Source organism: Eptatretus burgeri, chromosome 5, assembly GCF_056783735.1.
Source record: "Eptatretus burgeri isolate ZD-2024b chromosome 5, Ebu_testis_v1, whole genome shotgun sequence".
Taxonomy (NCBI): domain Eukaryota; kingdom Metazoa; phylum Chordata; class Myxini; order Myxiniformes; family Myxinidae; genus Eptatretus; species Eptatretus burgeri.
In genome coordinates this window covers 117570065-117596498 of record NC_140965.1, presented here as the reverse complement: position 1 = coordinate 117596498, position 26434 = coordinate 117570065, and the positions used below count along the sequence as shown (strand labels likewise).

The 26434-nt window shown below is 42.1% G+C and overlaps 1 protein-coding gene across 9 annotated transcripts in view; it reads right to left on the bottom strand.

Moving 5' to 3' along the window:
- Positions 1–26434, bottom strand: part of LOC147027227 (pro-neuregulin-1, membrane-bound isoform-like) — a 1384261-nt gene that overhangs the window by 643764 nt on the left and 714063 nt on the right. The window lies entirely within an intron of this gene.

The following is a 26434-nucleotide window of genomic DNA, read 5'->3' as shown; positions in this document are numbered from 1 at the left end:
ATGAAAGCTGGATTACACATGCACATCATTTTATTTCGAGATCACATCCAAGATGGCTAACTAGTGGCCATTTTTTTGTGTACATTGTCGAAGCTCATATGCGAGCTAACATACAACAAACAGCAGGGGGGGGTGAGACAAGAGGGGTGGGAGAGGGGAGAACAAAACTGTGAGGAACAGAGACATAAGGAGATCTGTGGAAGGGAGAGGGATGGGGCAGGGAACACAGGGTGAACAAGATGGACGTTACAGGGACTTTCAGGAAGGAAAGCAGGGTAATTGAAGGAGGTAGGTTTGGGGTGGATTCACGGGGGAAGAAAAGATCGAGGTTTTGCATGGGGAAAGATAAGAGGTGGTGATGAACAGCAGTTTTGAAGGCCTGGAAGGAAGAATGGGATTGAAGAGAGTGAGGGAGTTTATTCAAAAGGTGGGTAAAAAGAGGAATAATACAGTGTAGGTGAGCAGTGATTCATGATTTTGGTAGTTTTACCAGAAGGGGGTTATTGGCGAACCTTGAGCGCCTTGCGGAAATATGGTGGTGACATAACGCAGACAAACCAGGGGGGGCGAGACCAGAGAGGAGATGAAAGAAGACAGAAAGACCACCGACCTGCCTGCGGTGAGAGAATGAGAGGCCCAAAGACTCAGGCTCATAGCATGAGACACCAATGATCCGAAATGCCTTGGTTTCCACAGCGTGAAGCCGAGAAAGGTGAGAAGCAGGAGCACCAGCCCAGAGGGGAGAGCAGTACTCCATCAGGCTGTGGACAAAGGCTTTGTATGTGATCAGGACCTCAAGTGGGCCAAGGAAGGACTTTGCATGATGGAGGATTCCCAGTCGGCGACTGGCTTTGGAGGCCAGGTTGGAAATGTGGCTTTCCTAGGAAAGATCATGGCAGATAGTGAGACCCAGAAGCTTGAATGAAAGGACATCTTGAAGAGGATTGTTGAGAAAGTAGATGTGGGGGTTCTAAATGGTTCACTGTTCAGAGATGGCACTGTTCACTGTCTAAATGGCACTGTTCAGAGAGACATCGTGAGAGTGTGAGATTTGTCAGGATTGAAAGATATGGTCTACGTTTTAGATCAGTTTGTGATTTTACCCAGATCTACAGAGAGTGAAGAAGCTGAGGCTTGTCAGTCTGAGGGAGGACAGATGGGACAACAGAGGGTGGAGTCATCAGCAATGAGATAAAGATGATTTTCCAGAGATTCGGAGAGATCCTTAATGAAAACCAGAAAAAGAACAGGGCCCAGAACGCTACCTCTAGGAACTCCAGCCTGGACAGGAAGAGGGGATGAAATAACTCCATTTAGAGCCACATGTTTGCTGCGACAGGAGAAGAAGTCTGTGAGCAATGAGGGGAGATGGCCTTGTATACCATAGCAAGAGAGTTTGGTGAGCAGTGCAGGGTGCCAGACTTTGTCAAAAGCATGCAGTATTTCAAGGGATATGGCTCTGATTTCAGGTCTGCAATTGAGTACCTCCATCCATTGTTGGGAGAGCAGAAGCAGCATATTCAGGGTAGAGTGACCTGATCTGAAACCAAATTGATGAAAGGAAATGAAGTCATTGGAGAAGAGGAAGGATTTCATGTCTGAAGCGATGATGGATTCCATAACCTTGCTGATGATTGAGAGAAGGCTGATCGGTCTGAAGTTGCAGGGATCTGTTTTTGCACCTTTTTTCTGCAGGGTATAATGTTTGCTGATTTCCAAGCAGATAGCAGATGACCTTGAGCAAATGAGAGGGTGAATAGGACAGAGAGAGGGTGAGCAAGAGCAGAGGAGCAGGTTTTTAGGACACTAGGGCTGATGCCGTCTGGACCGGTTGCAGAATCTGAGTCGAGGTTTGACAGCAAACTCTCAACTTTGTAAGGAGAAAAGGACACAGAGTCCAGGGACAGTTAGGTGTGACTGGGTAAGGTGGGTAGAGAAAGTGATGGATTTTTGACACAAGATTTATCTGCAAACACCGAGTTTAGACATTCAGCCTTTTCACGTGTGGTATTAGCAGTGCGGCCATTTGAGGTAAGGGAGGGCATGGAGGCGGAACATACACCAGAAACAGATTTGATTCAATGCCACCACGATTTGGAGGAGGGAGAGAGAGGTTTTGAGAGTTCAGACTTGAGATTAGAAAGATGTTGTTTTCTGGCTCTCCTGAGGGTAGATATACAATTGTTCCGAGCATTCTGTAAGGAACTGAGGTTACCCTCACTTGGGTTTGCTTTCCATGAGGCATCGGAAAGTTGTTTCAGGACAACTACCTCACCACAAGCTTCATTGAACCATGGGAGGGAGGAAGGGGAGGACAACTGAAGACGAGAGAGGTTAAATCTATGTATGAGAGAGAGCAAGTTTCTTTAAAATAATTCTCAGGATGAGGTGATGTTGGAGAAAGTAGCGATGGGAGACCAGTCTGGAAGTTTGATGGCTGCTTGGAGACCCTGCCAGTCGGCTTTAGTGGAATGCCAGACTTGACGGTGCTGAGTTGGGAGAGAGAGAGTGCGAGAGAGTGTGTGTGAGAGATTAGTGCGCGAGAGAATGTGCGAGAGAGAGTGAGTGCGAGAGAGAGTGAGTGCGCGAGTGAGTGCGCGAGAGAGTGTGCGAGAGAGAGTGAGTGCGCGAGAGAGTGTGCGAGAGAGAGTGAGTGCGTGAGAGAGTGTGCGAGAGTGAGTGAGTGCGCGAGAGAGTGTGCGAGAGAGAGTGAGTGCGCGAGAGAGTGTGCGAGAGAGAGCGAGTGCGAGTGCGAGAGAGAGCGAGTGCGAGTTTTGCTGAAAAGTGGCACAACCACAATACACAATGTCATTTTCTTGCACCTAACTTTATTTTGTGATCTGTTCAATGATGGCCGACTTTTAGAATGGTGGCCATTTCAGTTGTAACTCAATATCGGCTCACCCTTTAACTCCGTACAGTGAAATTACTAAAACAACAGGGGCTAAGACATTTTGTGTCTTTCTTTTCTTTCCTTGTTTACTCGTGGGGTAAAGGTTTACGAAAGTGTATGGTCAAAGGTCAAAAGTATTGTTTGCTGGTGCTTGGTCGACATATAGTATGTTTTCTGCCAAAGCCACGGACAACACAAATCTAAAAAGAAGCCACTGCTGGCTTTGACAAGCTTCAAACAACACTATAAATCATCTTAATCTTTGAAGCTGTCGACAGCGTCACCTGTTCTGGCTGGACCATATACTCATTCATGGCAAAGTCTTTAAAATCGAGAGCAAAACAGCAAGTATAGCTGAGGGAACAGGCATCATTTTATATGTTGTTACAGTGTTGCAAAAGTGGCAACTGTAAAGCAAAGCATTGTGGGTCCAATTTGATTCACAGGACAGTAATCACAGATTATCATCTGAAAAGGCCATGGAATACCTGGGGATGCTTGTCCCGTGTTAAGCAAATCACGGGGTTTGCGAAATCAGTGTGAAAGGGACCGAATGATAAGGAACCGTGGGATAAGAAAATTTTCTCTGGGTATAAAATATGTACAATTAGAATGTGAGGATGTCTATATAGTATGTACTGTAATACCACACAAAACAGTCTTGGCGAAGGTCTGCAATATCTAATTGTTTTTTCTAGATATCCTCTGTCATCTTGCTCTTCCATGAGCCTCAATCTGGTGAAGAAAAAAAACGTAATATCTTCATTTTTCTCACCAATTTATTTATCCTAGCTCTTCCATGAGCCTTGACTGTATACAAAAAAAATGTCCTTGTGAATTGAGAAAATATTGAATTAAATTATTTTTTTCCAAGATGATGTTATCAATCCAAGTTACATTTCTCAGAATGACATGTTCTTTGAATGATAACTTAATTGTGTTGATGCACGCACAAAAATACACATACACACATTCAGTTTACTGCACGTACACAGACGAACGCACGCACGCACGCACACACACACACACACACACACACACACACACACACACACACACACACACACACACACACACACACACACACACTCAGTTTACTGCACGTGTACAGACACACACACACACACACACACACACACACACACACACACACACCTATGAAAGGCTTATCAGTGCAATTCCCATGCACCCTGGTTCTAAGGAAAAAAATGGGAACACCATACAAGGTGAAAACAGTTTCTGTCTTTTGGCTAAACTATCGAGAAATACATCATTTGCTGGAACCCTTCATATTGTTTCACCCCACGTAACTTATGGGGTACCACAAAGGATTGTGAAGGATTGGCATTTTGCATAATGCAGTTTGTCATTATCAGTCTGGGTCTGGGAATATGGATACAGTCATGATGTAAATTTCTGGAAGGACCAGATAAAGCTGATGCCAATAGGTCTTTCGTAATCGACATTAACAGTTATGTTCACCATTATGAGCCAACGTTGGATCTCTTATTGGAAAAATTCCCCAATCTCCACACGACATTTACTCGGCTAGGAACAAATATTACACCTTGAAGCATCCTTAGTGGTTTGACAAAATGCTTGCACCAATTTTTCAAGTCGGAGCCAAATAATGTCCCTTGTGAAAACTATTTGTGGTGAATGATAGTGTAGTAATCCCTCACTTCTATCCCTCCTGATCATCTTCAGAGTAGCTGTTTGTATCCTCAAAATTACATGTGAAGAATCATAATTGCAGATGATACCTATTCACCCCCAACAGGTGAGCATGCCCCCCAAAGGTTAGAGATTTCAACGTTATGTACCTATAGTTGCTGTACAACCTAATCTACAGCAGCTGAGAAGCAGAATCTCCTTTGCCAGCCTGCCCTTGGCCAGTAGAGCATGTACTTTTAAATAATCATTTTTTATTGTCAATTTTGGATGAGGCATATATTGAGAATATTTGCATAATCATGTTAAAAAGCTGAGAAAAAATGAGGTTATGTACAATTAATTAATGAAGTCGGGACATGTTGCATATTTTAACACGCCAACGGATGGATACACTAAATCTTGAATGTGAGATCAGAGCTATCTCTGTGGATATCATGTGACATTTTGACCCACCGAGCCGCCATTTTCCGCAGTGTTTAATCTCCTCCAAAACTTTGTTTTTTTCCATTTCCATACGTTCTTTCCCCCCCCCCCCGACACCAATTATCGTGATCAACAATTTAATGTCTTCTGTGAAATATTGTTCAGAGTTCAAATCCTGCACTATCGAGGGAATGGGGGGGGGGGTTCACATCCCACTCCTGACACCAAATGTTGCGGGTCTTTATGGTTAAGGTTAATCCCCCTGACCCAATTATGGTAGACTGGCGGTTAACACCGACCAGCCCGGATCGCCAAGCGGTTTTCCTTTGGAGGCGGACACACTATCCTCAGAGATTGTAGCGCATGCAGGAGGGCAGGGTGGCACTAGTAGAGCAAAGGAAGCACAGCACAAGGACTTTATACTCAACCCCCATGACAAATACACGGGCACTGGAATTCAAAATAAACGTGGGGATTTAATGGAAATAGAAATATTTACAAGGGTGTAAATCAGAATGAAATAATAATACGTGAAGTAATTAAGGTCTAAAGTCAAGGCGCTTCAACACATGGTCTTTGAAACAAAAAAGGGTAACACAAAAGAAAAGCAAATCTTCCCTTTATTCTGGCACTTAGCTTTGTCCAGAGGTGGCCTTTACTTAACTTTGGGATCGAGTCGCTTCGTATGGTGTGGGAAGATGCACCCCACAATGGCACCGAGCCGCTCTCTGGGCAGGAAACGTACAGGAGGTAGTTTGTGAAGGGGTATTCAACACCAGGGCTCACCAACCGCCGTGCAGCTTCTTCGTTGATCGCACTGACCAACGCAGCTGCTCTCTGCAGAACGGCCCTCTTTGGTGATATACACGAGGCTTTGAGGTCTGTCTCTCATGACCAGCCAAGAGTCAAGGGCCAGCGTCATGCTCCACCACTCAAGCCAATTTGCCTCAGCAAGAATACGAGAATCGTGCCATCTTCTTCATGCATCAAAGGAAAGTCAGCCGTCATGCCCTGTTCTTACATGCAATCTCTGAGCTCCGTCGTCTCTCAACCGCGTACCTCACACCCCACTCAAAACCCAACCAAACCAAAAACCTCTTCCTTTTCATGTCACGCCCCTCAATCATCCACCTCCGGATGTGACTTGCTGGCACAAAAAATGGGAAGGCGGGGCTTCTCGCCTAATTGGACATACATCTTTATCAAATTGTTGTTGTTGTTGTTGTTATGATCACACACTTCTTTCATGGTTGGCTTGTAAATACATAAACATAGGAAAGGTCACAGGGGGCAATTACATTTTTGGGAAAATTGGTCTTCATCCCTCTCTAATTAACACAGTACACCCCCCCTCCCCTGTGTAGTGACAAGTAACACTTAAGCTCACAGTTTCCCGACTCAATTTACATTGAAATGTCTCATACACCAAGGAACTCTATACAATACTAACTTTCTTATGAAATTCCTCCATTTACCCCAACAACTGTAACTACATATATATATATATATATATATATATATATATATATATATATATATATATATATATATATATATATATATATATATATATATATATATATATACTGCTGAAACCAGTGCTCTGAACCAGACCAGGAGGAAGGGAACCCGACCAAGGGGAAGACGCTGTGGCGGACAGGCTGTCGTCACTCCTATGGTTGGCAGTGAGTGACATGGAAGCAGTGGGGGAAAAAGAGTGGAATCTCTATTTATCAGAGAATTGCAGGCTTAGCCTGTGAGTTACCCAGATTGCTCAGATGGTAGAGCACTGGTGTGGTTCACCAGAGGACCTAGGTTTTATCCCTGGTCTGGGTGCATAATTTCCCACATATACATATTATAACAATAAATATACTTGTTCTTGCAAATCAAAGACATCACTGAGAGCATTTTCATCCCGAGAGCCTGTGATAATTATTATGCACAAATCGTAAGCCATTAATAATATGCAAATTGTATGATAAATTACTAATATCAATTAATTTCACAAAAGATAAACTAATTAATGGAGAAATTACAAATATCGTGAAGACAACGTTAACCATGTTGCACACCTGACATTTCAGGTTAATTACTTACTGCCGTTTGCAGAAAGACTCCCTGCCTAAAATTAAGTTTGGTTTCTATGGTTACATCTGAGGTCTATTTTTCATTCCTGGGCTCATATCAACAAACATGAATTTCACATGACAATGCACACATTTTCAAACATTAATGATGGAAGCCATTGATCAGCACACCAATGCAGTTTGAGATAACAAATCACACTTTTACCCCTTCCTCCCCACTCCCGCACTATTTTAAGTTCATTGAGAAGCAATTAATCATAGGTTATTTGATTATAGTTGCAATAAAGGACACGGAAGGCAGTTTAACATGTTAATGCAGATCATCACTGCTCTTTTATCATCAAATACAATCGGACAATCACACCTCATATACCGTACTGTGTTGGTTTTCCCTCTGTCGTTGTGTCCTGGTTTCCCTCTGTGTCACATGTCCTTGTTTCCTCTGTCACCGAAGGTGGGTGGAGGTTTACGTTTTCACCCCTGTCTGTCTGTCTGTCTGTCTGTCTGTTTGTCTGTCATTTGCCCTGAGGCTGGAGCTTTACTTTCGTCTGATTGACTTGAAATTTGAACAGGATTTGCATATTAGATCACTGAATTCAACTACCAATTATTTTTCGATTAAATTTGTCTTTTGGGATTTCGCAAGTTTTGTGCAATGCACGTCTTTCTTGTCTGTTTGGTTGTCTGTCCTGTCATTTGTCTCTGAACAGGATATCTCTAAATGTTACGGATGGATTTTGGAGAAACTTGGTGGACAGGTTGGGTGGTGTCTGACAAGGACGAATCAATTTGATTTTGGTGAAGATCTGAATCCGAGATTTTTTTATTGTGCTTCTTCACCATTGAGTGATCGGGCTAAAACTGATATTTAGCATGATATTGCACGAGGTTATGGATTGAGTCAGCCAAAATTTGCTGGACAGGTTGGGTGTATGACAAGGACAAATTGATTCAATTTTGGTGAAGATCCGAAGCCGGATCCGGATAGGATAATTTTTTTTATTTTCCACGTGTTTCTTCACCATTAAAGGTTGTGCATGTTTCAGATATAATATCAAGGAACTAGGCATTTTTACCCATCTCTTTCTTGACGGATTTAATCAAAAAGGCGGAATGTTGCAATTCACAAGCATTCTGCTCTGTTCACTTCATCATTTGCACAAGGTCATCTTCCATCTGCTTGGAAGTCAGCTTACATCACCACCATCAGCCATCCTTGCTGCTTATATAGCACGAGCAAAAATCACTTCCACTTCACTGTGAAGTTTAGTGTTGTATGCTTTGATTTGAACCTTCTGTTAAAATGAGTGAAATAAAACATTTTGAAAATTTGGAATTATTCTCACTCAGATTTCAGCATCACCGTAATGCATATTGTTGTTGTTCAAACTGTATTTATATACAAAGAGAAAGACTTGGAATACCCGCTGCCACCGGGTGGCGCAAAATGATACACATTTACATGGAGAGAATTGGAGTCTTCCCCCCACCATGAACCCCATCCCCCAGATATGCTACCACAACAGAAACCATACTTGGGGTATCCTCAGTCAACCTGCAAAATATGGTGAGATTTGGTTCAATCGTGTTTACTTTTTGAAGCATATACTGTATAAACAAACAAACAAACAAAACAAAAAATAAACAAACAGATATAGTATATTTAAAAACAAATATACAAATTTGCTTTTATCGTAGACGACGACTAACTTACATGTTCAAGAGACTGAAGAAGCCTGAAAGTTCAAGAGACAACCTCTTCCAATGGATAAAGAAGGAAATAGACCAGTGGGTTCGTTTGACAATCCTCCGAGAGTGACAGTGTGAGACTGCGACATTTTACACAATTGCCATGTTATATTTGTTAGAAAAACACCTAGTCTAATAAATTCCAGATCAATTGAATATTAAATTTGATTGGTATATTTAAATTATTGAAACAAATTATGAGAGTAGACGTAAATTAGAACATCAGTATATTAATTCAATATTAAACGCCATAAGTTATAATGGATAAGCAAAGAAGATTAGATTTAAACTTCTTGAACAAGAATTACAAATTGTAAGTCAGAAAATGTGGGGTTGGTAGAACCTTATTAGATGAGGGATAAAGAAAAACAAACAAAGGTAATTTTTTTATTTAAGCAATGGGATGGATGACCCATCTTTGAAACACATCCTGTGACAGGAAAATGAACAGGCTGAAATGCAGCAGTATATTTTTCTTATTTTATCTGTTGCTTCAACACCATCTCTTTATGGGATGTGGATATAACACCGTACTTTCTATCTGGCCTCTTTACCAAACGATCCCTCTAAATTTCCATGAGTGTGTGTGGACATTGAGTGTCCTTGTGCAACAAATTTTCAAACAAATGTTCCAACATAATTCAGCCAGTTATGAGGCTTGTATATGGGTAATCCCAAACGTTCAGTCACCCTGCAAAGGGACCCCCTTCCACCCCCCCCACCCCAATTCTACATTTTTAGGTCACTACATTTTCCCCATCCACTGCAAAACACAGGCACAAGAGCTGAGATCCTTCAGATCATCTGGTCCACAAGGCTTTGGTAAGAAAAGGGCAATCGAGAAGATCATCCCCCACCACCATCCACCCCAATTAGATGCCAACTCACTGGGTTGTCCGTGCCCTATCCTCTAAATGCTGAGTATCAAGCAAGGACACAGTACGTACCAATTTTTTAAAAAGTATTTTGCATCATAAACCAACAACCTCCCAGATTCAGAGCAAACTCTCCATAATGCCAACGAGATAATTTTCCCCCAATTATGAAAGTTGCGTTGAATCAGATATAAAAAAATAAATGTCCATAATATTAAAGTGAAATTAGAAATATTTGAAAGGAGTAAAAAATTATTTATAAGATAATTTCCAAAGTTGGATGCCATTGCCAACCGAGGTCTCGGGCGAGCTGAATTTATTATCATCGGTTGGAAAGCATCAAGAATCGCATAATACAACATCAAAAACCATTGATGATTCTCCCATCGCAGTGGCGTTATTTCAAGAAAACCATTAAGTTAAATAGGTTTAAAGATGGAAATATGTTTTGAAGAAATGTCTATGTCTCTGAAGTGCCTTGATAAGTGCAGTTCCAATATTAACTGGCACATAAATGTTCCTCATGCTGATTTACTGACAACTGCTTTCCCCTTGAAACTCTTTTGCAGATAACATTAATATATCCCTTTTCACTCCAAAAGGCCTCAAAATTAGCATCGGAAGAATAGGAATGGAATGTCATCTCTGTCACTTGACTGGGACTGATATTATTAAAATACATATACCTATATATGTCAAGAAAAAAGAAAGTCCTTACTTTCTCACCAAAATCTATGACTGCAGCTTCACGATGGAATCTATTTTGTTTTTGGTGTTGACTGCTGTCGCTCCCCTTTGGAAGGCATTGTGAGGCATTGTTCCCAGGCATGCATAAAATATTGCTTTTCACGAGAAAGTAAATTGATACAAAGCTGAGATACCAATTTCGATATTCCGTTTGTAGTGAATGTTTTCAAATGGCGAACAAAAGTACATGTGTTTGCTTCTTAAAATGTGTCGAGCACGTAATGGTTCGTTGTTGATCAGACACACGTCTCATGGCAAATCACCCAGTATCTGCAGTTGATGACAAAGCAAATCAAGAATAATCTTGCAACTAAACGAGCCTGCAAATAAATGAAAGAGCCCTTCGTATGGACATTTGATTATTGAGAGAATGGATAAAGCACATGTAAAGTCAATAAAGATCACAGGAACTATGAAAATAAAATACAGGGAATTACCACTCTCTCAAAGTCCATCATGAGTGATAACGTAACTACATGGACGTATTATATTAACTAAAGTATTGGGACAGCAGGGCCAAACTTGAAATCAACTCTCACAACCTTCCTGATGAACAGGAGATGACTGAATATCCATCCTGTTCGGAAACCCATCACCAGTTAATAATAACTTGAAGTGTAACGAGGATGATAAATATCAACAAGAACCTATCAGTCATTGCAGCCTCAATCAACACCACATGGGTTTAAAACTGCAGCCTCAGTCAACACTACATGGGTTTAGAACTGCAGACTCAATCAAAACTACATGGGTTTAGAACTGCAGCCTCAATCAACACGACATGGTTTTAGAACTGCAGCCTCAGTCAACACGACATGGGTTTAGAACTGCATCCTCAACCAACACGACATTGGGTTTGGAACTGCAGCCTCAACTAACACTACATGGGTTTAGAACTGCAGCCTCAATCAGCACTACATGGGTTTTGGCCTGCGGCATCAGTCAGCACTACATGGATTTAAGGCCCTGTCACACCTTGACGTTTTAGCCAACGTATGCCGATTTTTGATTTTTTTTTCTAAAACGCTGGCACACGTTGAATACGTTATGGGTAAGTTTTGATAACATTGAGAGCACGCTGAAAAACACTGCCATACGTCGTTGTACGCTGGCTTTAAACGTTGTACTTTTTGGTTGTCCTCAAATTTTTTCATGCTTGAAATTTCACGACGTATGCCGGCGTATGACTCACACGTTCCGCTACGCTGGCCACAAGTTGTATGCACGGTCTGCGATCGTTGACAGACGTCAACACATGCTACTTGTAAGTTAATCATAAGTTGAGACATGCCGAGGTAATGTTTAGCGTACCCGAAACTTATTTCTAACCTATGATTAACGTGTTGTTGGCACGTTATGCGATCGTTGCCACACATCGACAGACATTACTTTTAAGTTACTCATAGGCTGAAAGACATCGGTATAATGGATCGTCCTTGTGTCAGCGTCCACGGCCACGACCAGGACACTTATTTGCAGCATTCTTCAAACTTTTCTTCGGCATGACAAGGATGTTCACACTTCGATGTCTAGCTTGGCTATGATTCCAATTGTCCATCGGCAGCGTATATTTAAAATAGTCGAGTTTGAGCGTTTTAACACATTCAGAAGAAACGCTTCAAATTTCAAAACCCCAGCGTCAAAAAACAAAGGCGAGTGACAGCAATTTAAATCGTTCATTGTAAACAATGAAAATAGCTGAGTGGTACCGTTTAAAAGTCGTTGAGTGTAAAAAAAATCCAATTGTTGAGCGCAAGCGTCTACTTTCAATAGTGGAGATGCAGCCATTTAAATTGTTGAGTTTATCATTTAAATCGTTAAATCGTTAAACGCAAGGACGATCCATCATAACCCACACCCTCCCCCTCACACTCACCTACTACTGCCAACATGAACAAACTACTACTAATACTAATACTAATACTAATACTGATACTGATACTGATACTGTTACTGCTGACATGGACATTGACTCAAAAAGGACTCGAAAACACTGTTGGGTTCCCTTTTATGAGCAGCATTTTTATATACCAATTCCCAAAACCGCTGAGAACACGTCTTTATATGGCAGTTGTAAGCTAGAAACACGTTAATTTATTTTTTTTTGTCGACCGGAAGATGTCATTGGAATACATCTTCATACATCGATGTGTGTTGGGATTACGTAAATAATTGGTTCAAAGCACGTCAAACATAAGTTAGAAATAAGTTTCGCGTAAAAAAGACATTAACGCGACGTGTTTCGACTTATGAGTAGCTTATAAGTAGCCTTTGTGGACGTGTGTAAGCGTCCACATATCGTGTGTACAACCTATCCCCATCGCATGCGGAACGTGTGTCATACGCCGAGTACGTCGTAAAATTTTGAACATGTTTAAAATTTCTTGACGTACTCTACTTACTACGACGTATGATAGCGTACTTTAGCGTTGTACTCACGTATACCAAACTTACTCATACCGTATTTGACGTGCCCCAACGTTTTAGACACATTTTTCTTCGGTCGGCATACGCTGGCAAGATCGCCAAGGTGTGACTGCGATGTTGACACTTCCATTTCTACGGCAGTTATGATTCGAATCGTTGTGCGTTAGCCTTTTAATAGGCTACGTCACGACATCGTCGGCGATGCGTGCAATGAGCTATGCCTAAGTTAGACTATCGTTGGGCATCGGTTGTGTAGGTCGACAACAGGTTCAGCATTCGTTGGTATAAGTTATCTATAACACAACGAAACGTTCTGTGTCCGTTACCAATGCGTTATACATAAGACCAAGTCGCTATGAATATGTCCGAATCTTTAAAAAAAAACATCAAAAGTTCAACGTAAGCCAGCGTTTTACATACATTTTAATACGTTGCCATCGCTGGCTAAAACGTCAAGGTGTGACCGGGCCTTTAAGGCCCGGTCACACCTTGACGTTTTAGCCAACGTATGCCGATTTTTGAATTTTTTTTCTAAAACGCTGGCACACGTTGAATACGTTATGGGTAAGTTTTGATAACATTGAGAGCACGCTGAAAAACACTGCCATACGTCGTTGTACGTTGGCTTTAAACGTTGTACTTTTCGGTTGTCCTCAAATTTTTTCATGCTTGAAATTTCACGACGTATGCCGGCATATGACTAACACGTTCCGCTACGCTGGCCACAAGTTGTATGCACGGTCTGCGATCGTTGACAGACGTCAACACATGCTACTTGTAAGTTAATCATAAGTTGAGACACGCCGAGGTAATGTTTAGTGTACCCGAAACTTATTTCTAACCTATGATTAACGTGTTGTTGGCACGTTACGCGATTGTTGCCACACGTCGACAGACGTTACTTTTAAGTTTCTCATAGGCTGAAAGACGTCGGTATAATGGATCGTCCTTGTGTCAGCGTCCACGGCCACGGCCAGGACACTTATTTGCAGCATTCTTCAAACTTTTCTTGGGCATGACGAGGATGTTCACACTTCGATGTCTAGCTTGGCTATGATTCCATTTGTCCATCGGCAGCGTCTATTTAAAATAGTCGAGTTTGAGCGTTTTTACACGTTCAGAAGAAACGCTTCAAATTTCCAAACCCCAGCATCAAAAAACAAAGACGAGTGACAGCAATTTAAATCGTTCATTGTAAACAATGAAAATAGTTGAGTGGTACCGTTTAAAAGTCGTTGAGTGTAAAAAAATCCAATTGTTGAGCGCAAGTGTCTACTTTCAATAGTGGAGTTTGAGCGATTTCGCGCGTTCAATAGAAACGATTAAAATTTCCGAGCGCCAGCGTCAAAAAACAAAGGCGAGTGACAGCAATTTAAATCGTTCATTGTAAACAATGAAACTAGTTGAGTGGTACCGTTTAAAAGTCGTTGAGTGTAAAAAAATCCAATTGTTGAGCGCAAGCGTCTACTTTCAATAGTGGAGATGCAGCCATTTAAATCGTTGAGTGGCAGCCTATGAACCTACCCGTGGACACGCGGACGCAAGGACGATCCATCATAACCCACACCCTCCCCCTCACACCCACCTACTACTGCCAACATGAACAAACTACTACTAATACTAATACTAATACTGATACTGATACTGTTACTGCTGACATGGACATCGACTCAAAAAGGACTCGAAAACACTGTTGGGTTCCCTTTTATGAGCAGCATTTTTATATACCAATTCCCAAAACCGCTGGGAACACGTCTTTATATGGCAGTTGTAAGCTAGAAACACACATTCATTTTTTTTTTTTTTGTCGACCGGAAGACGTCATTGGAATGCGTCTGCATACGTCGATGTGTGTTGGGACTACGTAAAGAATTGTTTCAAAGCACGTCAAACATAAGTTAGAAATAAGTTTCGCGTAAAAAAGACATTAACGCGACGTGTTTCGACTTATGAGTAGCTTATAAGTAGCGTTTGTGGACGTGTGTAAGCGTCCGCATATCGTGTGTAAAACTTATCCCCATCGCATGCGGAACGTGTGGATTTGGGTACATGGATTTAGAAATGTCTTAGGTACATGGATTTAGAAATGCAGCATTCGGTACATGGATTTAGAACTGCAGCCTCGGTCAGCATGCAAAAACAAAACCGTCAGTCCTTAACAGTCGTGTCCCCTTAAGAGAGGGGGAAGAGTGTGGGAGAACAGGAGAGGGGAGGGAGAAAGGACAATGGAGGGGAGAGAGGAGGGAGGGGTGTGAGGAGTGGGATGGGAGTGACAACAAGAGGAGAGAGGGAGGGGGAGAGAGAGAGAGAGGGAGAGGAGAGAGAGAGGGAGGGGAGTGACAACAAGAAAAAGAGAGAGAGAGAGAGAGAGAGAGAGAGAGAGAGAGAGAGAGAGAGAGAGAGAGAGAGAGAGAGAGAGAGAGAGAGAGAGAGAGAGAGAGAGAGAGAGAGAGAGAGAGAGAGAGAGAGAGAGAGAGAGAGAGAGAGAGAGAGAGAGAGAGAGAGAGAGAGAGAGAGAGAGAGAGAGAGAGAGAGAGAGAGAGAGAGAGAGAGAGAGAGAGAGAGAGAGAGAGAGAGAGAGAGAGAGAGAGAGAGAGAGAGAGAGAGAGAGAGAGAGAGAGAGAGAGAGAGAGAGAGAGAGAGAGAGAGAGAGAGAGAGAGGTGTGGGAGGATAGTGCTGCATTTTATTAGGAACAGGTAGTGAGGAGGGGACAGAGTGATATAGAGAGACATATAGAGAGGGAGGGGGGGATGGGGGTGAGGAAAAAAAATAGAGAAAGGTAAAGGGAGGAGGTGGAGTTAGCAAAGAGAATAATAGTTTTGCTTAACGATGACACACACGCACGCACGCACGCACACACACACGCACACACACACGCACACGCACACACGCACACACAATTGAGGTTTTATTACCCAGTGGTTTTGGATTGAACAATGCGGAAATCTAGGAAATGATCAAATATCAAGACCTCAAGAATGAAGTGAAAAGATCCTGAAAGCTGAAAGAATGCCAAAGTTGTTCCAGTGATCATAGGAGCTATGGGAATGATGACAAAGAACCTCACAGAGATATTAAAAACCATCACTGGAAATATTATTACAAACGAACTTTTAAACAGAACTCTTTGAAAGAGGCATTCAAGTGGGAAATTAGCGAAATTCAATTGAAAAATATATCAAGCCACAGAACACAAAGTGTCAGTTTCTGCTTTTTGCAGCTCGAACCAACATATGGTGGAACTCCAATCACGAGGTCAACGGACAATATGTTTTTTTACATGCATTGATGTTGAGGTGATGGGTGAATCATGAAAGCAGATTATACAAAAAGGTTCAACAAAGCGATGTTCCCTAAAAATAAAATTGCACATTTTCAGCAGGCAGTGCATCTCCCAAGGCACTGCATGGCAATGCGTGGCCCAACACAGATGGGTGAGGCCTGAAACGTTTTGCCAATAGATGGGTTCAGATTGAAAGCATCGGTAATTTTGCCATGTTTCACCATCTTTAATGTAAAAGGAGTTCGGTCTCGGTGTGTCTGCATCCGTCCTTTCATACCTGCATACATCAGGCTGGCAACCATTGTCCTGCCGGGGATACGACCAATCGAGCAATAACGGTAACCCCTAAAAGCGTTGTGATCGCCATCTTTTTATCAATCTGCAAACAGTATTATAAAGTTGAGTAAGGTGAGGATAGATTGGCCGGTTTCAATTTACATTGAAACAAAACTCTTCCTCCTTCATATATCGATTAGATTCAGAAAACGCTGATTATTATCCACCGGCTTTTAAAGTATTAACGGAGTCGGTTGTTCTACTTGCATTACAGGTGAGAAAAGGATAGAAAAAAACGCAACTGATATTTTAATAATATATTCGCACGATTTTTAAAGGGTGAAAGTTTATTTTTATTCCGTTTTCTTTAGCAGTTATGAAAAGATTGGTATTTCCATCAGCAAAGTGACAGGTCTTACAATCTTCTCATGTCTTTGAAACGAACAACCGAGCAGCTTGTATAGCACTCGCAAAGTGGCTTAAGCACTCAAGCTAGCACTCCATCGAAACAGTTGAAAAGGAACCGCTGTCTTGGCAAGCAATTAGCGATCGCCGATCGGTCATATAAACACCATGCATCCAGAGACGCCCGGACTGTCAAGCAATGTCCAAATTGGCCAAATGAACACTTTTTTTTTTAGCAGTCGGAACTACTGCTGAGGTCAAGTAAGAAGTCGAAATTATGAAATGTGGCAGAGATTAGGAGATTCTCGATATTATGGCATGTGCGGAAATAAAATAAAGCAACAAACGCTGGAGTGTCCGGCTGTTTATCAGCATTGCAATGTATCCGGCGATTCATAGGTATGATGATGATCAGGTATTCGATGGCATGAGTGAGGAAAGTGAAAATAAAATTTTATCATTAAGAAACCGTCGCGACTTGTTCCAGGTTAAGGCATTGTTCGGCAGGCTAAAAACAATGGTGAATTAAAACACCAGCGAGGGACAGCGAGGTGATTAAGGATATTGGCGTCTTGATAAAGGATATAATTAAATAAGGCCGTTAATTATCTTCAAAAAGGCTGTTTAAATTAATCCAAACACCAGATTTTCACTCATCTAAAATAATGGAGTTCCCTTGGTATACATGCAATGTTTGGGGCTACGACGTTTCATGGTTATGGAGTTATGGAGGAGACAGACGGATGGATTGATGGATTGACTGACACACTGACATTTATTTATATAACATATGGATATGCTTCAGCTTTGCTTTGTCAGAGTATTTATGGTACAGGATTCCTGGCAGGCTTGTTGAGAGGTTTCACAGTTGCGGTTTTTTTAATTGATTGTTTTCTGTTATGTTTTCACATAAAACACACTGTATTTGGAATCCGAACGTCTCAGATGTCTTTTCTTCCACGCTAACTTGGTGACCCAATATGATTAAAATGGACAGACAAGGTTTTGCAAGCGTGCAACCGGTCATGAGGAATGAATAGCCAGCCATTGCCATTCCCAGACCAGATGCTCAACCAGCTTCATCTGTGGCAGCGGATATCATAAAGCTGCCGTCATTCTGGCCTCACAACCCACAGCAGAAGTTTATGCAAGTCAAAGCTCATAGATACACGCAAAATATCACTGTCGAGTTGACTTAGCTCAAATACATGATTGTCATCAGAGTTTGTGATGATAGTGAGACATATTTTGCTGCAACCTCCAACGAACACCCCAAACATGACTTTGATGACTGCGCGCATAAAGAGCTCGACTGAATCTGAGCATTGCCACTTTCAACAACTTCTTATAACTGAGGATTTCGGAGATGGATAATACATGCAACTAATAACTATAGCATCATAAGCAGCAGCTTCTCGGTGATCGCACACTACCTTCGACCAGTCACTCCTTCTTGGGTTGTTGCTGCAACATTTACCACCACATGTCTGCATGATACCACCACACTACCGACCGCTGCGGATATAGCTGATCATCTCATGGACATCATTATGCCAACTGTGGCTAATGTGAAACCTCCACCACAAAAAAACGCACAACTACATTCTGAAATAGCAGACATTAGGAGCTCCACACTGCGTAACACCAGTCGTGCCCATATTGGTGTACCCCTTCTTGGGACAGAGAGAAACGCTGTAAGTGGTGCTACTGTTTACTTTCAGCTTCCGTGGACACTTTGGGCAGATTGGTGTTCGTAACATATGACCTTCAGAGCTAATGCCAGTCAGTGCAGTGCACCGTGCTCGTACTAGATGCAGAGAAATGACAAGGCCCACAACTAATGGCAAAAAGTTCACCTTATCCATACAATCTAATCAGTCGCCTTCTCTTCCTCGTGGATCGTACGAGTAGGCTTCATTTTCTGATGGATACAGGGGTAAAGGTGAGCATTATGCCACCATCTGCCGCTGAAGGGGGAAAAAAGACAGGAATACACATTACATGTCATTGACAACAGTGCCATTGCTACTTTTGGAGAACGTCAGCTTCATTTTGGAGAACGTCAACTTCAGCTTGATTTGGGTTTACGTCCCTCATTTCTCTGGGAGATTACTATTGCTGACACCAGAGACTCTATCCTCAGTGTGGATTCTTTTTACATCATTTCATTCTCCTCGTAGATGTCAAACAATGCTGTCAATTGGACGCCTCGACACAGCTGAGTGTTCTCGGAAAGGCATCCACCATTTTGCAGCCGAATATCATGCGTCTTCCATCCACACCCACATGCCTATTTCAGAATGAACTTTATGACTTCACGTCCATAAGCACCCATCAGTACAATCCAACCAATAAAACACCAGCATCACACATCACATCGAGACCATAGGACCCCCTGTTTCTGTGCATGATCAGCGACTAGCACCCGATAAATTATGTATTATCCGACAGGAGTTTGACCATATGTTACAATGTGGGATCATCAGACCATCGTTCAGCATTTGTGCTTCACTACTACACATGATACCCGAAACGATACCTGGGGATTGGCAACCTTGTGAGGATTACCTTAAGGTCCTTAGGTCTTTAACAACACAACTGTTCCAGACCATTATCCCATTTCAAACATTCAGGGTTTTGCCGTGACATTCCATGGCACTACAATCTTCTACAAGGTCGACCTCGTTCGTGCGTACCATCACATTTCTATGGATCCAGATGACATCCCAAAGACAGCAGTCACCACATATTTTGGCCTGTTTGAATTCCTTCGGATGCCGTTCAGCCGAGGTAATGCCGCACAAAACTCCCAAAATTGTATCAATCAGGTGCTCTGGGGATTACACTTCTGTTATGTGAATATAGATGATATTCTGTTCACCAGCAGAACTGTAGAAAAGCATCAGGAACACTTAAGTGTCCTCTTCACCTGTTTGAATGATTTTGGTGTCGCCATCAATCCCAAAACGTGCAACTTCGGCATTCCAGACTTGAATTTCCTCCGCCACTGTATTAGCTACTCAGGTTCCTGTCTGCTCAAGGAAAAGGTGCAGATTATTTGGGATTTCCCATTGTTGTCATCTCAACGCAAGTGGCGAAAGTTTTGGGGCCTCGTCAACCTTTACTATCAATTTATTCCATCCAGCTACAACAATGCAACCGCTGAATGACTTACTCACAACTGGTAAGCACCCTGATGTATCCGCTGGTCAGAGCCAACATTGTCAGCCTTCCATTCTATCAAAGACACATTGGTAACTCACTCCCGATTCATCCAAAGCCAGAGACACCAAGAAGTTTGATGGTAGATGTATTTAAGGCCATGGTTCTTCACCGGTTCATTGATGGAGACTGTCATCCACTGGCCTACTTCTCTAAAATGCTGAAACTAACAGAGCACAAGTACAGCACCTTCAATTGGTAATTACTCACTGAATGCCTCTGCCATCAAACACTTCCACTACCTCTTCGAGGTCAGACAATTCTCCGTGCTCACTGACCACAAACCTTTAACTCTCGGCATATCCACCCATGAGGACTTTCATTCTTCTCGCACACTTCACCAACTCAGTTATATCTTGCAATTCACCACCGACATCCAACACATCAAAGGAATCATGAACTCTTCAGCCAACACTCTCTCTCACACATGGAGGAATTGGGGTTGTGTTCTACCAACACACCAGCCATTGGTATTAATGCAGTTGCAGCAGCACAACAGGAGGACATCAAGCTCCAACATCTATAGTCTGCAACCGGTTCGCTTCCATTTCACAAGGAGTTTTGCAAGATACTACCCTCATGTGTGATATATCGACAGGACAGTCATGCCCTTTAATTCATGCTGTATTCTGTCATACAGTCTACAACACTTTTCACTCACTCGTGCACCCGGATATTCGAGCAACCAGCTACTCATCACCATTTGCAACGTCTGGCCACGCATCAATGCCGACGTGCAACATTGAGCCAAGCAGCATCTTCAATGCCAATGCTCCACAATCCAACGTCATACTGTCGCACTAATCGGAAGCTTTTCAACACCAGATAGGCATTTCCACAGGGTTCACATGGATCTTGTCAGTCCCCGACAACCTTCACCAGGCCCCAATATTTACTGACATGTGCCGACTGCTTCACATATTTGCCAGAAGCTATACCGATAGCTGACATAACTGCACCTACCAATTGACAGGGCCTTTGTTCACACCTGGATCACACATTTTGTCGTTCTATTAACTATCGCTGTGGATTGTGGTAGCCAAATATGACGAGAGCTCTTGGTGTCAAATACACTTCCCAGGATGATATATATGGAGTTTGCTTCTGAGCCAGTTCTCTTTGCTGTAACTGTTATTTTTACATCTACATCCCTTCTCGGACACCATTAGGAGAACATCTACATCCCTTGTCCTGCACCACTAAGGATTTTGATTGTACCTTCTGTTTGATTTATGTACTAGGAGGGGGAGTAGTAGAAGCATAATTTTGCCTTTGGTTTTGTAATGTGTGAATGTGCTTTTGCTATGGCGGCATAATTTTACCTTTTTCTGGTGCGGGGTTTCCCGGCAGGTGTTTTGAGAGGTTTCACGGTTGCAGTTTAATAAAGACTGGACTTGGAATCCAAACATCTTGGATGTCTTTACGTCCATGCTCTATCCCAAAACAAAAACCAATCGACTTCACGACAAACCTATCAGCTTGCTTCCAATCATCAGCAATGTCATGGAATGCATCGTTGCAGTTCATATGAAATCATTCCTTTTCTTCAATGGCCTCACCTCAGATCACAGATTCAAATTCAGTCCAGAACACTCTACCTTGGACATGCTGCTTGTACTCTCCCGAGATGGAGACCCTCAATGTCAAATAAGAGATCAGGGTCATTTCTTTAGACATATCTTTAGCTTTCAATATAGTCTGGCATTTTGCCTTGATCAACAAATGCTCTGCCTCTGGCATCCAAAGCCAGCTCTACACATGGCTTCCTGACTTCCTCTCAATGGACTCCTTTCACCTCCTCTCCCTGTAAAGGCTGGACTGCTCCAAGACAATGTTCTGGGTCTAATCCTATTAATATTATTCATTAACGATTTATCTGCCTCTGAAAAATCCCCCTTTATATATTTGCTGATGACTTCACCCTGTGCCGTGACATCCCTCATCCTTCATCCTTCATAGAGACATGCAGCAGCCTCTGCCCTCTTCAGACCATGAAAAAAAAAAAAATCAAAATCTGCTCAAGCTCTTGGAATGTGCATTTCAATCTTTCCAACTCCCACACTCTCACTCACTATCTCTCCGAAAGGACCATATGACAAACCCTCCTATCTATGTTCTTAACAATCCCATTGAAGATGTTCAGTCACTCAAATTTCTGCATCTCACGATCAGCTATGATCTTTCTTGGGAAAACCACATTTCAAAGTTGTCCTACGAAGCTAGTCACTGACTCTGTCATGTAAATTCTTTCCTTGACACATCTGAACTCTTATCCACATACAAGGCCGACATCTGATGCTTGATAGAATACTGCTCTCCCCTCTGTGCTGGTGCCTCTGATCAGCTTGATGCCATGGAAACCAAGGCCTTCAAGATCATTGGAATCTCCCGCGATGAAGTTGAGTCCATGGGCCTATCACTTTGCTATCGCAGACAAGTTAGTGGTCTCTCTGCATTATTTTGCCTTCTCTCTGGGCTTGTACCCTCTGCGCTGTCCACGCATTGTCCCCCCCAAGGTTTCCGCAGAGGACACAGGATCCACCATCAGCCCCCTTCTCATGAAACTCTCAAAACACAGAATCGTTGCTCACCTCCACTGATTTGTTCCTCTTTATTCCGACCTATGGAATAAACTTACACATTTTCTTAAATCTCATTCTTCACTCCAGGATTTCAAGACAGCTGTTCATCAGCAACTCAGATCATGCCCCATCCTAATCCATGATATTTTCGACCCTCGTTCACCCCCCACTTACAAATTTTCAGTTTTTCCTTCTGGAGAGTCTGCTTCTACATTCATCTTGTCCACCCCCTGCATTCTCCCCGACCCCAAATCCTTATTGCTTGTCCGGCTCCATCTTTTTTGTTCCTTGGCGGTGTCTCCCCCCTCTGTTTCTGTTGTTCATTTTGTGCCGTTGCCTACTGATCCATTCTGTGTTGTCACTCTTCCATGAGCCATGACTGTATACAAAAAAAGAAGAAAAAAATTTATTGGACTATTACATCATAGCTCATCTGCAGCTCCCTTAATTGGTGGACCAATGATGTGCTGGACACAAATAGTAGAGGATATCTTATAATGTACACTTCATATCAAAACTTTTTTTTTTTAATCAAAGGAGGTTCAACCAATTATTAAGACCATTGTGGAATTCCTTGGCCAGTCAGTGAGTGCAGATCAATTAATTTGTAGATCACAAAGGCAATCAAGATGAAAATGGCATCCCACAAGTGGAAAAACAAGGATCTGTGATCGCCATTTGCCTGAACGATCGTTCAAACTTATCGTGTACGCTTCCTTATTCGATGACAAATTTACATGTCGCAGTACTCAAATGATAACCAGGTAAATTAGAGTCAGCAGAAACCAATGCACTGGTAGCATGGAATAAATACTATCATGAACGGCCTTTGGTCTGTAATCCAAGCTGTTGATTTACAGGGAATGGGCTGAAATAGCTCAGAGAATATTTCAAATCTGATTGTCTGAAGTTAATGTTCTTTACCTCCACATGTATGCCTGGCGTTGGCTTAGTTGTTAGGGTGGCTAGCTTGGGATCTTAGGGTCCTGAGTTCGAGTCCCGTTGGCCACTCATTTAACACCAGGTGGGATTGACAGCCTGTCATACTTCTGAGGTTGATGAGATGAGTACCAATGTACTGGTAGAGGGACACAGCATCAGCGACTTCGGAGCACCTCAACAAAATGATAGCTACTCGGCAGCCAAGCTGCCATACGCAAGAAGACGGAGAAGACCTCCTCGTATCAACCACAAAGAGTACAAATAAAAACCTAATGGAGATGACATGATTCTCGAAGAGCATCTGCTACTCAATGGAATCTTAAATTACAGGTACACTGACAGCATTCCACGATGTCGTTTAGAAACGTTGCATTCACCAAGTGAACTAAGCAAGCACGCAACATATTGAGACAGTATTATATAGCACAATTAACTGCACTACGGGAATGCAACATTGCAACTGTAACAGCGTGAACATTCTATTGGGAGAGGCGGGTATGTTGCTGATTAGTTACATAGAATTCACAGCATCGAGAGAGAAAATTACATCGGAGACCATCTGTTGAGTATCTTGAAACAATGTCATTTGTACCGAACAATGCATGAGATGCATACTTATCAAAGAACGGAAAAATAAATCATTTGGTCTTTTTTCCTATTTGGAGGTTCACTGTGGGAGATTGGAAGCGTCAATAATCCATTCGGCTCAAAAAATGTGGCAAACCAAGAAGGATCCTGATGGGGGCAGGTTGTCAACGTTACAGTCAACCCACAGCCAGGACTATTGCCATGAGCCTGCAACTCCAAGTTACAGTTTTGCTTGAAAGACATCATATATTATATTCACTGTCCAGAAGTAGGTGTGAAATGGGGGGGGGGGAATGGTTTTATGAAATGCTTTAAAACGATGTTGGCAAAAGTGAACATTTGGATTGGTTTATATAACTGCCTGTTTGGATATGTGGCTAAAATGATTTGTGTCAAATAAAATCCAATAAGCTCGTCTCACCTGCATCATTAAACTTCAGAATGAAAGACAAAACTAATATGGTTCCTTTCTGGGCAGACCAGGGAGGGCTGAGCATGATAAGCATCAAACTCAATATTCACAAGATTGGTTGCTTGGTGGAATTATGGTGTCCAAAGAAGAATGGGATGCAGATATGAACGGCAATCAGAACGTGGGTATTGTTTGAAAACATGCAAGTTTGAATAATGAGAAGTAGAATAAAGAGAATTAGAGTAGTTTATGATTGACAAGTTTGCAGATGGCTCGGAGGAGAGGAAGAAAGAATGGAGGGTTGAAAGATTGAGAAGCTTGAGGAGGAGATGTTGTGATTTTGATGTTGGTGATCTGGTTATTGACAACTTCAGTGTTCAATACGTGTTGAAAGGTTAAAGAGTTTGACATGTTGATAAGATTAGAAATGAGGTTAATATTTGAAGTTGAGAAAGTTTTAAATGCTGTTAAAAGTTTTTGGTCGATCCACTATTCTGGAGCTCACAATAATGGGACTAATACATTCAGTGAAGGTTGCATGACGTGCCTGCGATAATTTTGGAAGAAGGGAAGGAAATGGGTGAGACATTCCTCATGAAAGCTTTTGAAAGGATTCGAATGTGAATGAGATGTTTCAGCTTATAGAATAATTAAAGAGGTTAATATCAAGTCGGATCAAATTAAGCTTATTGCCTCTGCCAAGAAGGTGAATGGAGTTATGTACTGTATTCACCCCTGTTTGTTTGTCTGTCTGCTTGTCTGTCTGTCAGCAGGAAATCTCAAAAAGTTGTGGTTGGATTCGGACGAAACCTGGTGGACAGGGTGCATGTGTGTCAAGGATGAACATATTCGATTTTGGTGAAGATACTGATCCAGATACGAGCATTTTTTTCCAGTGATTCTTCACCATTGAGAGATAGGGCCAAAAACAATATTTAGCATGATATATCAAAAAGTTATGGACAAGTTATGACAAAACTTGGTGAATGAGTTGGTTAAGTGATAAGAACAAGCCAATTCGATTGTAGTTCAGGTTCATATCCAGATCCAGATCCAGATCCAGAACTGAAAGCACAGTACAAAATGTAAGCTGTTCAGCCTGCCAGAGGTGTGCACTATCTCAAGTGCCGTTCGACTTGAGACCGAGTCTTTCAGTTATTTATCCGGTTTAATCAAGGTGCTAGATGGAGTTTATTTTGCCAAATTGTACTGCGAATATGGTCTTACCAAAGACATCTAGTATATTCAAAAAGTACATCAAAGTGAGGCAGAATGGCTACTCATAGCATTTAGAAGGGTGGAATTTATTTTGGGTTGGAAACATCCATTACCCTAATTTAATTTCCCAGTGGAACATGGCAGTTTTAAATAGGAAAATAAAAAATTTCCAAACTGCTCACATGTGGGAAATATTAAGTGAGCCACGGCAAACATTAATGCCACTTGGACAATTAAACAAACAAACAAAAAAAAAGACAAAACAAAGTACGGGCAAAGAGAGGAGGAAAAAAGAAAATATATAGTTATAATCAACAACTGTGGCACCGTGGAACAGAATAATCAAATGAAGGACACTTTGAACATACTGCTAAGGATGCCGAACAGAGAATTAAGTTTAAGTAAAAGAGGGAAAGTGGTCAAGATGCACAATTCATGCAGAATTGTCTTCTTCTTCTGGTATATAGCGGCTTGGCTTCCAGGCAGCTATCATTTTGTTGGGGCACAACGATGCGGCTGATGCTGTGCCTCTATAGCAGTACACTGGTACTCATTTCGCTGACCTCAGAAAGATGACAGGCTGAGTCAACCCCACCTCGTATTAATTCAGCAGCCAACAAGGCTCAA